The 12,186-nt window shown below is 42.2% G+C and overlaps 1 protein-coding gene across 4 annotated transcripts in view; it reads right to left on the bottom strand.

Moving 5' to 3' along the window:
- The window catches only part of Cpne4 (copine 4), a 457,007-nt gene that overhangs the window by 105,878 nt on the left and 338,943 nt on the right, over positions 1–12,186 (bottom strand). The gene's annotated exons all lie outside the window — the stretch shown is intronic.

Raw genomic sequence — 12,186 nt, 5'->3', positions numbered from 1 at the left:
GAGAACCCACAGACAGATGTCCCTGTATCATTTTAGTGCTTATGGGTGTTCTAGTGGGAGAAAAAGCCAATACAAACAGGTGCTTTACGGGCATCAGAACCTACAGAATGCTCTTTATAGCTTTCTTTCTTCCTTTCTTTCATCCCTCTTTTTTCTCTCATTTTCTTTCTTTCTTCCTTTTTTTTTTTTTTTCCGCCCAGTAGTTGGTAAATTCTCAGAAGGGAGAACTATGCCTTGCTTTCCCTTACACATTTACTGTTTACTTTCTCAGGTTTTACATAGTGTATACTTTCTTGCTGGTTTGCATAGTGTACACTCTAAGTATTTTACATGGAGTATACATTTTACAGTGTATATATTTTAGTGTTACCTGGTTGAAGGAACACATGCATGAATGAATATAGATATGAATGAATGAATGAATGAATGAATGAATAATGAAAGAGCCCTTGGTATAGAATAGGGAGCCACCTCTTCCATAGCCACACCCCCACCACTAAAATGTAACAGAACAGAATTAAGTCTATTTTGGTCCTAACAGTCATCAAGTTAAGAAGCTGTCTTCTGACATTTTATATCCCTCTGGTTTCTCCTTCTCTACCAGTGTCTTCACCAGTCATCCTCATCCTGAGCTGTAGGGTGTGTGGAGGCCATAAAGCCTTTGTGCTCTATTGGGACCCAAGGAACACCAGTATCTAGTTGTATTGTCTGCCATCAAGTTTGGTGGGAAGACAAATGTAAGACTCAACATGACTTATGCTAAATAATGAATGAACGAGTGCACAAGGGTTCTTTAGAAAGGAGGAATGTATGGTCAATCTGACTGAAGAAAACAGCTGTGAGGAGGCTGTGCTTCTAGAGCAGGAATATTGTGAAAGAATAAACATGGAGGGGGTAGAAGTAGCAGCTTAATTTTACTGTGTGCTGTGGGCGGGTGGAGACAACTCTGGCAAACTTGGCTCTGCAGTAACAAAGGCCACTGATACTCAGTAGGTCTTTGCTGTCCTGGAGAGAAAGCCCAGTGCCACCAAGGGACAGTGAGTAGGAAATAGCAAAACTGGCTTTGCCCTGAACATCAGCCTAAACAGCACTGAAGCACATATGGGCACATAGACCGGAAGCATACACAACTGCACAGGCTCAAGCTCAGTGGGGACCCAACACGAGGAGGCAAATAGACACAGGGTGATCCACTCAGCCAGGATGCTATTTGTGACTGATACCCATTGGCAAAGGGGAACATCAATCAGTTTTTTTTCCAAGAGAGTACTACTGGGTACATCAACCTACTCAACTTCAAGGTAGGCCCTGTGCTCAGGAGTATTTGCCCAACACAAATAAAACAGATGCTAAGGTTTGTTGATATTTGTGTGTGTGTGTGTGTTATTGTTGTTTCATCTTGTTTAGACATACTTTTTTCTTTTTGTTTGTGTTGTTTTTTTTCATTTTTAATGCTTATTTATTTAATTATTTTGAGAGAGAAACAGAGGGGGGATATCATGAAGCTTGGAATTCAGTACGTTTGGGGGTAGGGAGATTTGGAGGGGACTTTGGGCTGGGAAAAACATGATCAAAGTGTATTTTATGAGCCATGAGCTGCCTGCTATCCCAGGGGAATCTTCACTCTCCCGCCACCTCTCCTCCACCTCCACCAGACTTCTGAACCATACAGACAGGAGCGTGTTGTCCTTTGAGAGGCTCCACCCAGGACCTGATTCAGACAGATATAGACACCCACAGCCAAACAATGGATGGAGCTTGAGGACTCTTATGGAGGAATAGGAAGAAGGATTATGGGCCCAAAGGGGATAGGAACTTCACAGGAGGACCAACAAAGTAACTAACCTGGATCCTTGGGGCTCTCAGAGACTGAACCATTAACCAAAGAACATATATAGGCTGGACCTAGGCCTGCCTACTAATACATAGCAGATGTGCAGCTTGGTCTTCATGTGGGTCCCAAACAACTGGAGCAGGGGCTATCCCAAAAGCTGTTGCCTGCATGTGGGATATGTTCTTCTAGTAGGGTTGCCTTGTCTGGTCTCAAAGGAAGAGCCTAACCTTGAAGAGACTTGAAGTGCCATGGTGGGGTGATACTTAGGGCGACTCCCACCTGCCAGAGTAGAAGGGGAGGGGGAGATAAAGGATTGTAGGAGGGGGTAACTAGCAGTGAGCCCGATAAAAAGTGAATAAATAAAAAAATAAATTAAATTTAAAAACAAAAGAATTCAGTTTATATAAGAACAAAGCAAACTCTCTGTGTTGCATATTCTACACAATCTCAACACTAAAAATAATTTTTTGTGTTTTCTACAATTATTTCACAAGTCTTTAAAAATAACTCATTACTATCTAATTAATGTGTTTAAATTTTATAAAAAGTATATAATAATTTTTTCAAGCAGTATTGTACTGGCAATTGTTTTAAAGACTATGGTAGACAGAAAAGCAAATAGCATTATGTTGTTTATGAATTACAAATAAGCAAATAAACTTTGGTTGATGAAAGAAATATATTTTGTGAAAACTTACTTAAATACAAATATTTTTAAAAATAATATTGTTGTGACATATTTTTCCCACAAGTTTGGAGGAGCTAAGGTGGGAGGAGTAAGGAGAGGAAGAGGAGGGTAAGGAGAGAAAGAGGAGGACCAGAGAGAGGGTAACATGGCAGCAGATGTGCATGTGTCTCTAGCAGTCAAAGGTAGCTGTTATATCTGGGTTGGTTATTGGGTTATACCTCTAATTGTGTGGGCATCTTGTTATTGAGCATTACCAAACATATAAAGCCTTTGGATAATTTAAGCATTAGAGTCTCATTTCTACTGGGTACTGTGTGGCTGGAGGGATAGTCTGGACTCAGCCCAGCCTTGTGGAGACAGTCTGGAAGATTAACAGAGCCATCTCCCACGCTGGTGTCTCGTGGGTGGCAGGGCCGGTGTCTCTGGCTGCCTGAGCTCCACTCTGAGCTGGGCAGTGGTGAGAATAGGAAACTGTGCTCCTGACCACAGGCCTTGTCTAGTCGGGAAAATGGCGGCAGATTAAGAACAAGCCAGATTGAGAGCTGCCAATTTAAATATCTCCCGCAACCTAATATTAACCTAAAATCTTTGTAGAATATCCTAGAAAGAGAGGATGGGCAGGGGAGAACTGCCTTCTCTGTATCCCTCTCCATCCAACCTGAGAATCGAGTACCACCCTTTTCATCACTGTCTAAAGGTAAGAGAAGACCACAGCCTTCCTCTTCCCAGCGACCCAGGTGTCTGCCTCCTCCATTAGCTTGCCCCACACACCACACCTCATCTCCAAATGGCCCATTTGTTTCCCAGACACACTTGTAGCTCATTCCCACGTGCTTGTCAAGGCCTTTGCGTTTCAGCCTATTTCTGTTTCTATACACTTCTAAAAATATTGTTGCTGCCTCTCTTCCCCCTTCCCTTCTGGATGTGGGCCACATTAGCTTGTTCCTGTATGCCTATGGGCTTTGCCTCCATAAATAGATTACTGGCCCCTCAGGGGATGTTTTCGAATTATATTTAAGAATTGCTGACCGCCATGGAAGAATTCACTCAATCACTTTCTTTTTTTTTTTTTCCTTTTTATTAAAAATTTAAAACTTTTCTTCTTGTTAATTTTTACTTAAAATGGGAAAAGTAGAAAAATGTAAGTTGAAAACAGAAAGATGGGGGGCAAACCCTACAAACCTATCTATAACTTAGTGTTTGGAATCCGAAGTTTGTATAGCAAATTTCTGACCTGAAAACCCAGAAGACAGAAGTTGTTGGGAGGCGTCACAGAACAACATAGCTCTCAGATATCAACAGAGTAGTTTCTTTGGGCAGTGGATGGTGGTTAATACGGAACTCCTAACTAGTCAGAGTGCAGAGAATAAAAGCCTGTAGAAGGCTCAGCCACAAATGGGCATCTGTGTCACACTCTTGTCCAGGTTCAGGGATCATTGTGGAAGGAGAGGTAGGAAGAGTCAGAGGTCAGTGATGACCAGAGTGAAATCACATCTGGGCACAAGAAACATCTCTGCACTCAAGAACTTGCAGCAGCTGTGGTTGCCTGCACAAAGCCTGAGTAAGATCAAGCCAGTCCATCATTTTAACATGGAGAAGGGAGGGTTCCTATAAGTGCTCTCTCTTTGAGTTGAGGACCTACTGACAGTTGATAGATTGGGGAAACAGGGAGTAGAAATTCAGTTTTCTTTAAGGGTGTGGTCTCAGAGTCTGGTAAATGGCCCCATGAATTGGATAGACTTAGTTGATTATTAAAAGACACACACACACACACACACACACACACACACACACACACACACACACAGAGAGAGAGAGAGAGAGAGAGAGAGAGAGAGAGAGAGAGGAGAGAAATTGGCATTAAGTAGATCTGAGAAGAATTAGGGAGTAGATATGATAAATATGTACTGTATAGATGAGTGAAATTCTCAATGAATTAATAAAAATACTACATCACAAAAAAGAGATTGGTGAGAGGCAACAGGTTTATTCAAGACTTTAGGGTTTCAAATCTATTTTAGTAGTCTAAGGTGTTGTATAGCACTTTCTTCCCAGATTAAAGCTTCCATCTTGGAGGGAGGCTCATTAAGATGTAGGATATTAAAGGGGAGGTGAAACAGCAGGCTATCTTAAGAGAAGATGTTTACAGGGAGGTGACACAACAGGATGTTCTAAGGGAACAGGGAGGTAAAATATTCCATCCTGCAGAGAAGCTTGCTAAGCTCAGTAAGTAAACAATTTCAAAATAGCTTCAGGAAGTTCCAGAAATTGAGCAAATTCACTATACCCCTTCTCTTCCCAAGAACCTATATAACTATTGAGATTTGCTAAGAGATGGTCTCAGATAAACTGAGCAGCTAAGAAGATGTTCAGGCCCGATAAGCAGCCTGGAAGACCAGCAGAGCTATCTAGAAAAGTGCCAGAGCAGCAGAACCACCTGGAAAGGACACCCTCCAACCTGTTGAGCTCCCTGCAGGTTGCACAGCACAGTGCCTTCCACTTTTCCAGCTTCCATGAGCTGTCACTCATGCTGGGGTGGGCTTTAGTGATGCAGACATCTTTGAACTATTTCTTCTCTTGTAAATAACCTCTCACTCATATTCCTGTAAATAACCCCAATACAATTCACTGGACCACCAGGTCAGATTTTGGTGGTCTCCTTATTTTGGTCTGTAATGGTTCTCTATCTGAGATGAGCAGATAGATATCTTATCATGTCTCTCCAGGAACAGTGTCATACAACACAAGGTGCAAAGGTCTTATGAGACAAAGAAGAGTTCCCTTGAGACAGTGGGTGGGATTCACTGGGTTGAGGAGAGGCCCTTCTCTCCAAAGGACCATCTTCTTGTTCTTTTCTTGGAAGTCACCCACAGCTTGGTCTCATGGGGTTGAGAATGCATTTTTTTTTTTCAGGAACATGCAGTACTCTCCAGTAAGTCCAGTCATATGCACAGAGGAAAGGTGGGGATCCTGGAGACAAGGGGACTCAAAGGGGATGTCTTGTGAAAAGCATGGGATTCCTAAAAGATCAGGGGGAGGTTTAAGAAGAGAAGCAAAACCCAAAGTTAAAAATTCTTCTCCTTGTATCGCAACTCCCCTTCTTTAAAACAAGCAACTCAAAGGCAGGTGAGAAGGCTCAGTGACTCGAGGTGCTGGTCTCCAAGCCTAAGGACCTTTTGGTCCCCAGAACACACAATGTAATAGGAGATAATGGATTCCTGAAAGTTATCTTTACACACACACACACACATACACACACACACAAAGAGAGAGAGAGAGAGAGAGAGAGAGAGAGAGAGAGAGAGAGAGAGAGAGAGAGATTTACAGTATGATCAAAAATCCTACAAACAGGGAGTAAAGGGAGGGAGAGAGAAAAAGAATAAATTAGTAAAGATATATAAACAACCTAAATGTTCTGGATATTTTCTATATTACAATTGAAATGAATATATTACAATCCCCCCCCCCAATATCAACAGGAGTTTGGTAAATCTAGTTATACTCTACTATATAATTCAGTATCCTGTCACCTTCACTTGGACGAATACTCAAATTTTCTAATTTATTTCACATTTAGAAAACACCATTCAGGGTATGAATGGGGATTCCTGGACAGAAGCTGTGTCTGCCAAGGCTGATTGACTAATTAGAACTTCAATGATGTGCAAGAAGTTGCAATGTTGCAAATCCAGAGCCAAATTATCCTGAAAGGATCTTTCACCAATTTAATAGCCATGTTCTGCTCTCCTCTGTACATCTTCTGTGAGTATAAGGTAGAGCCTTGGGAATGTATGAACAGACCTCTAGTTCCACCAACCAAGAGGCACAGAGCAGGGAAGGGGAAGCAGGGATATGTGGATGCATAGGAGAAGGGAATCAGCTAAAACCAAACACGCGTGAAAAAAATCACGTGGAACCTGTTACTTAGCAAACATGTTTTATAGAAGAATACATATTTTAAAGAAACAAGAAGAAAAATGAACAGCGCATATCTACAGCAGTAGTCTTTGAACCAGAACACTGATTCCAAGATGAACTAGAAGAAAAAAGTTATCATATCTAGATATGATTAGTTAGCTTTGGGTCTGTGGGCAAAGCTCCCTGGGCTCTGTGTGTAAGTCAGAAATACATATGCCTACCTTTAGAAATACAGTCAGCATCTTATGGATGGTGTGGGTAAGATACTTGACCCCTGGTACATTCGGGATGGCTCAGTAACCATAATTTTCCCATCATTTACACCGACTGGGTCCCCATTTTTAGGCAGTCATACTCAAGAACCATGACACTACAGGGTAGCAAGTAGAGATTTCATATCACAGTAAAAATGGAGTCAGCCAACCACCGCATGAGAGGAGACGAATAAAGCCATTGTTTTTATGAATAAAGTTTTACTGGACTACTGCCATGCCTCTCCATTTATGTTTCAATTATGTTTGTCTTCATGCCTCAAGGCACAGCCCAGTGATAGGGACGGAGAGCATATGGCTCGCAAAGCCTACACTACTTACCATCTGGCTCTTCACAGGAAAAGTCTGAGAACCTCTATTTTAGAGACATGTTTGCTTCGTCACCCACCACTCCATCAAGCTAGCGTCATGAACCATTAAAACACAGTCTGCAACAACAACCTTTGCAGATGTGGAGGCCAGTGGAAAGGGCAGTTTCTCTATAGCAGCATGGATACTTTCTCAGGGAAGGGAGGTGAAGGAACACCCTGTTAGCTTTTATGTTCCAAAGCAGTTAATACATGTATTTGTGTGCCTACCTGGTAGGCTAATCGGCAACTGCCTGTTGTTATAATGACTGCATGCTAATATAACAAAAGACGCTTTAAAGCCTAAAGCCTGTCTCTCCACTAAGTGAGTTATGTCAACATTAGATAAATAAGATACCCTTCACAAATGTAATTTATTTTACTTGCTTGCTCTTAATGACAATTACCTGTCAGACTTCAAAGATTTCAACCTTTGTTAGATAGCTCATACTCTGCTAAGCTACATAAAGGAAGCTAAAAGGTAACTCCCCCCTCCCCCCACAAATAGACACATTTTTTATCACTGTGATTTGCAAATGTACTTAGCACTCCCTGGTGAATCCCACGACAATGGCTTTCCAACATTTGGTCTGGATACTCCTTTATATTTTTAAAAACTACTGGGGACTCCCAGATATTTTGTGTGGGTTGTATTAGATAATAAATGCCATGATATAAAACTTACACCTTGAAGAATATTCACTTGGTACGTTATTTTTTTTTTTTTTTATGACAAAACCCACAAAGGGTAACAAAGTAACATTTAATCAGAAAAGTAAATGTACTTTCCAAATTCAAGAAGCTAGTGAGGAGAGTATTATTAAGGTTTGTACACAGCAACTTAGGACTGCAATGAGAGGGAGAGGAGCTTGGAGCTCTGGTTCTTACATCTGGTCCTGTACTCATAGAGGTGCAGTCACCCTCTGGAACAACTCATTGTTCAGGAGTGAGAGAGTGAGAATAGAGAGAAAAGCTGTCTTAGTGTTACTATGGAAACAGGTTTAGGGATTCCTGTGGAAGCAGGCAGGGATACTGCACCTCCCTTTGACAACTGCTGACCTCCATCATATATACCCAGCCTCCTTTGCCTGGCTTCCTGATTCTCTGAGCCAAGGGCCCTACCTCTTGAAAGCCACCTAATTTATATGTGAACCAGGAACTTCACTGGGTCACTCTCTGTCCCCAATTTTTATTTGTTTGTTTTGGGTTTTGGTTTTTTTGTTGTTGTTGTTGTTGTTTTGTACTTACTTGTTGCTTTAGGTAAACTACTTCACATCTCAGAATTCCAATTTACCATCTACAAAAGAAGGCAGGTAGACAGAGCAGTGTGTTTTTAACCTGTGGTGTTTAAATGCTGGCAGGTTACTAGAGTTACTAAATGCCTGGGAGTTCAGATTTTCTGCGACTTGTATTAACTTGATACAGCCCCTTTCTGCTATAATTTTTAAATGTATGTGGAAATCAGTTCCTTTAATGTTACTCACTAATATAATAAAACCCAAGAACTTATTTGTCTGATAGATGCTTTTAGTCATTGATTTCTAGCCAGGGAATATATCTGATGACCACGTAAGTGGTTACAAAATTGTTTAAAGCTAAGAAGCTAGAAAGAAATCTTCCTTGAGAGTTTCCAGAAACTAATTTTTTTTCTACTTGTGGAAGAAAAGAATTGTACTGTGTTATTCTGATCTAGCAAAAAATAGTATGGAAGGTCACATTTCCAAAGATGGCTGCCACAATGTTTGGTGTACATATATTTTCTATAACGTGGTGCCATTCTCCCATAGAACTCAAGTCTAATTCCCAGCTAGCTTATGTCTGGTGGTATAGGACTTCTAAGATTGAGTCAGCAAATAGTTTAAAGTTCCTACCTAGTTCTTGAGATACTCTTTCTGGGAGAAGCCAGATACACTGTAGGACATCTATCATATAGGTACTCTATTGGCTATCCTGGCTGAGCCCAGCCTCTGGCCAGCCCACATGCCAGGCATGAGCAACCTCTGAGAGCCATGTGGAATGTGACAGAAGCTCTTTCATATGACAACAAAAGGGAAACTGTTGAAGCTTTTTAGAGCCAACAGGGCCACGAATAAATCTCAAGACACCCTTGAGCTGTAACATCAGCCACTGAGAGAACAAATTAGAGGTACTTAGAGGACGTGAGCTGCTCTCATGCTTACGTCATAGACTCAAGCACTCATGCTTACATCATAGACTCGAGCTGCTCTCACGCTTACATCATAGATTCGCATAGATTCGAGCACTCATGCTTACATCATAGACTCAAGCACTCATGCTTACATCATAGACTCGAGCTGCTCTCACGCTTACATCATAGACTCAAGCACTCATGCTTACATCATAGACTCGAGCTGCTCTCACGCTTACATCATAGATTTGCATAGATTCAAGCACTCATGCTTACATCATAGACTCGAGCTGCTCTCATGCTTACATCATAGATTCGAGTTGCTCTCATATTTACATCATAGACTTGAGCTGCTCTCAACTTTGGGAAGAGAAGCTTCTTACTACAATGGGTGGTGGTTCATGTAGAGGCTCAAAGCTACTCCAAGTGTTGAGAGTAAGTGATTGAGAGTGCCTGGCCATAGATAAGACATCTTTATCAGCCATTCCCCCCACCCCCACCCCCATGTTTGGGGAATTTACAGAAGGTGAGATGGAGAGCTTGTAACAGCTGGGGCGTGGGAAGGAACACTGGGGAATGAGCTCCTCTGGACACGGTGTGGCTGTTCCACACATGAATTCACAATGGCTGTGGTTGTCTTCCTAAGATCTGCACAAAACCAAGCCAGTTACTCCTAGCAGTGGGAGCAGGGGTTGTCTCTGACTCTTTGACCTACTTTTGGGACCCTTTTCCTCCTACTGGCCTGTTCCGTCTAGCCTTAATAGAAGGAAAGGCACCCAGTCCTACTGCAACTTGATATGCCATGTTTGGTTGATACCCAAGGGAGGGATGCCCTTTTCTGAATACAAAAGGAGGAGGAATGGGTTGGGGGTGGGGTGGGTACTGAGAGGAGAGGAGGGAGGGAAAACTGTGCCCAGGATGTAATATATGAGAGAAGAATAAAAATCAATGTTGAGCCAGGCATGGTAGCACATGCCTTTAATCCCAGCATTCAGCAGGCAAAAGCAGGTGGATGTCTGTGAGTTTGGGGTCAGCTTGGTCTACAGAGTGAGTTCCAGGACAGCCAGGGCTAACACAGATAAACCCTGTCTCAAAAACCAAACCAAACCAAACCAAACCAAACCAAACCAAACCAATTCTAATATTGAAGTGGGAGGGGCTCCCCAGGCCACACTGTTAGCTGAGATATTGGCAGTTGATAGCTTCTTGGAGAGCAAATAGCCTTGTTGTGGGTGTGGAGGATTGGTTATTAGTAAGCACCCCTGCCCCAGTGGATAGCTCCACACCTGTGTGTGTATAGGCAGCATTAATTGGATTCAGTGGGCTATAATTCTTTAAATTTAGAAAAAGAAGTGAACTTGGGAGGAAAATGTTTGTTGGCAGGGGTCCCGAAGGGAGAGAGTCAGGTAGGTATGATACAGATACATGTCTGCAAAAAAAAAAAAAAAAAAAAAAAAAAAAAAATCCAAAGAATAAATAGAAGAAAAACATCTAGATTTGGTAGGACGGGTCTATAATCTCCACACAGTGGGGTCTCTGGGGTTTGCTGGCCAGCCAGTCCAGCATAATCGGTATGCTCTAAAGCCCAGGGAGACAGCCTGTCTTGAAAAAGAAGATCCATGGCTCCTGAGGGATAATATTTGAATATTATCACACATACACACACATGCACAGACACACACACACACACACACACACACACACACACACGCATGCAGCTTATAAGGATTAAAGTTTGATATCTCAGACACTCTTATTCATACACTAATTATATCTTCTGCATCACCAGCACATTATATCTCATGTAGTTTTTTTATTTGTATTTAACTTAGACAATGATATCCAGGCTGTGGCGAGGACAGCACGTCCCCTCCATAGTATCTTCATCTGGCAGACACCCAGTGCAGTTTGGCAAATGAATGATGAATGGCGGAGTAAGTTGATAAATAAGAGAGTGAGTGTGAAAACTGATTCTTCCTCGAGGAAGATGGAGTCCTGGGTCAACAACTCCTGATGTGATGTGGCCTCTGACGTAAGGGTACATTTGAAAGGAAATCATAGAAATGATAGGGTGAAGGTGGGGGTCTAACTTTTATAAGGTGTAGGGCCTACACAACTTTCACATACATGTACATATGCACACACACATACATACACACATACATTCATACACATGTGCTCACACATATTCACATGTACACGTACACACATACTCACACTGACACACACACACACACACACATATATAGCCTGACATGGGATTGGATCTTCAGGTTGACCACTTACTATCAGGATGCAGTGGCCATGGAAACACCTTGTAAACTCCTTCTGTAGGGACTGGAGCTAGCTGAGGGTTACAGCCTTCTGAACTTGGATGTCCATCTTTGGATTCACACTGTGGCCAGGCTGCCTAGAGCTGCTCGGTCCAGTAACAAAGGACATAGGGGACATTAAGGCAGGCCCTTGGCTGGGAGACAGAGCTCTGGAACCTACCAATGGCTTTGATGAAACTCTCTTGGTCTCGGTAGCATTCTAGGAGACTTTCCATCCATACTTGCTCATCTCTCTTTCCTTGAGGGTCAGAATTTCCTCATGTCAATTTACCCCCAGCTTTTTCTTTCTGTAACCCAGTGGAATTTCTGCAGATACAATCCTTGTGTCTTGATCCAGCCTTGGTGTCTGTTACTCAGAGGCTCTGGACTGAGACACGGGGGAAACTTAGTCTAGTTACTCATCTTCTAATCTCTTCCTTCACCTGCAATCATACAACCCCTTACCTGGGAATTGTACAAATGACGAATGAGACAGTGTATGCAAAACCCGTAACCCTGAACTTGGCAAACACCGATGATTATTTATGTGCGATCCTTCTCCCCCTCACAGCCTTTTTTTCCCTTTAGAATGGCCCTAATGATTGGGGAAAAGTCATATTTTCTTGGGCACAGCTGACCTATAACGCTTGGTAACAAATGAGATAC

The sequence above is a fragment of the Arvicanthis niloticus genome, chromosome 21 (assembly GCF_011762505.2).
Source record: "Arvicanthis niloticus isolate mArvNil1 chromosome 21, mArvNil1.pat.X, whole genome shotgun sequence".
Classification (NCBI taxonomy): Eukaryota; Metazoa; Chordata; class Mammalia; order Rodentia; family Muridae; genus Arvicanthis; species Arvicanthis niloticus.
The sequence above is the reverse complement of the archived record's forward strand: the minus strand, read 5'-3'. Positions and strand labels throughout refer to the sequence as shown.